The sequence below is a fragment of the Lupinus angustifolius genome, chromosome LG18 (assembly GCF_001865875.1).
Source record: "Lupinus angustifolius cultivar Tanjil chromosome LG18, LupAngTanjil_v1.0, whole genome shotgun sequence".
In the NCBI taxonomy this organism is placed as follows: Eukaryota; Viridiplantae; Streptophyta; class Magnoliopsida; order Fabales; family Fabaceae; genus Lupinus; species Lupinus angustifolius.
This window is the reverse complement of record NC_032026.1, coordinates 2738360-2739928: the sequence shown is the minus strand read 5'-3', so window position 1 is coordinate 2739928 and position 1569 is coordinate 2738360.

The window sequence follows — 1569 nt, the reverse complement described above, 5'->3', positions numbered from 1 at the left end:
GATTCATTCTATTAGACAATTCCTTGTGGTTCGACATAACCTTATACTATACTACAATTGAATCTTGAAAGATGTATAAATTGTAAAATAGTAAAGTGTTATCAATAAATTTATTTGTTGAAAACACCTTTTTATTTACAAAAGTGATGAAACTAACTTACTAACTTTTATTTATTGTTATTTACCTTCCGCAATTTATTTATTCTTTAATACCAACCTTCCTTAAGGAAGAAGTTTGGTTTATTAATAAAATGAACTTGAAAGGGAGTAAATAAATAAAAGGTCACTTAAATTTATTATTCTTTTGTTCTTTAATTATTTATTTGTTTCTAACAACTAAGTATTCATCACTTTTGTATATTAGAATAACATGAAACCGGTGTTGGAATTTATTCCACAAAACCGAGATGGTATTCAAAGGTACTTAATAATTATGTAATAAGAGATTGCTTCGATACCATTGTACCAGCAATAGAATTTATTCTAACAAAGCTGAGATGGGACAAAGAAGGAATAACTCATTCAGATGATTATTAAGAAGTAAGTTGTAGCTGAAATATTCTTGAAACCATTATACCGACGTTGGAATATATTTCAACAAAGCCGTGATGGCGAACAAAGAATAAAACCGAGTTCACTTACTTATTCAAATAAAAAGAACACACCGAAAATGAGAGTAAATAACCCTCTCAACAAATTGGCACCTAGCTAAGGAACTATCTGTTGAGAGGGAAAAAAAAAACTCCCCTCTCGAATTTATCTTTCAACAATATACCATATGTAGGACACTGGAAGCAAATTATGTCCAGCCCATTCTGCATACATACATGTCATAAAATGAAATTTAAAGTTCCAAATAATTTCAATGTCCATTACTCATTTAAGTTATTATTGCACTATAATTGCATACCCCAAAAAAAGAAAGATAAATTTTACAAAAACATGGGGGTTACACTCTGTTGAAAGATATTTTATGAGAGAGGAGTTGTTTCCCCCTCCCAACAGATCATCCCTTAGCAAGGTGCCAATCTGTTGAGAGGTTTATTTTCTCTCTCTTTCGGTGTGTTCTTTTTATTTGATTAAGTAAGTGAACTCAGTTTTATTCTTTGTTCGTCATCTCGGCTTTGTTGAAATAAATTCCAACGCCAGTATAATGGTTTCAAGAATATTCCAGTTACAACTTACTTCTTAATAATCATGTGAATTAGTTTTTCCTTCTTTTCCCCATCTCGGCTTTGTTAGAATAAATTCTAACGCTTGTACAATGGTATCGAAGCAATCCCTTATTATATAATTATTAAGTACCTTTGAATACCATCTCGGTTTTGTGGAATAAATTCCAACACCGGTTTAATGGTATTCTAATGTACAAAAGTGATGAATAGTTAGTTATTAGAAACAAATAAATAAATAAAGAACAAAAGAATTATAAATTTAAGTGACCTTTATTTATGTACTCCCTTTCGGGTTCATTTTATTAACAAACTAAACTTATTCCTTAAGGAAGGTTGGTATTAAAGAATAAATAAATTGCGGAAGGTAAATAACAATAAATAAAAGTTAGTAAGT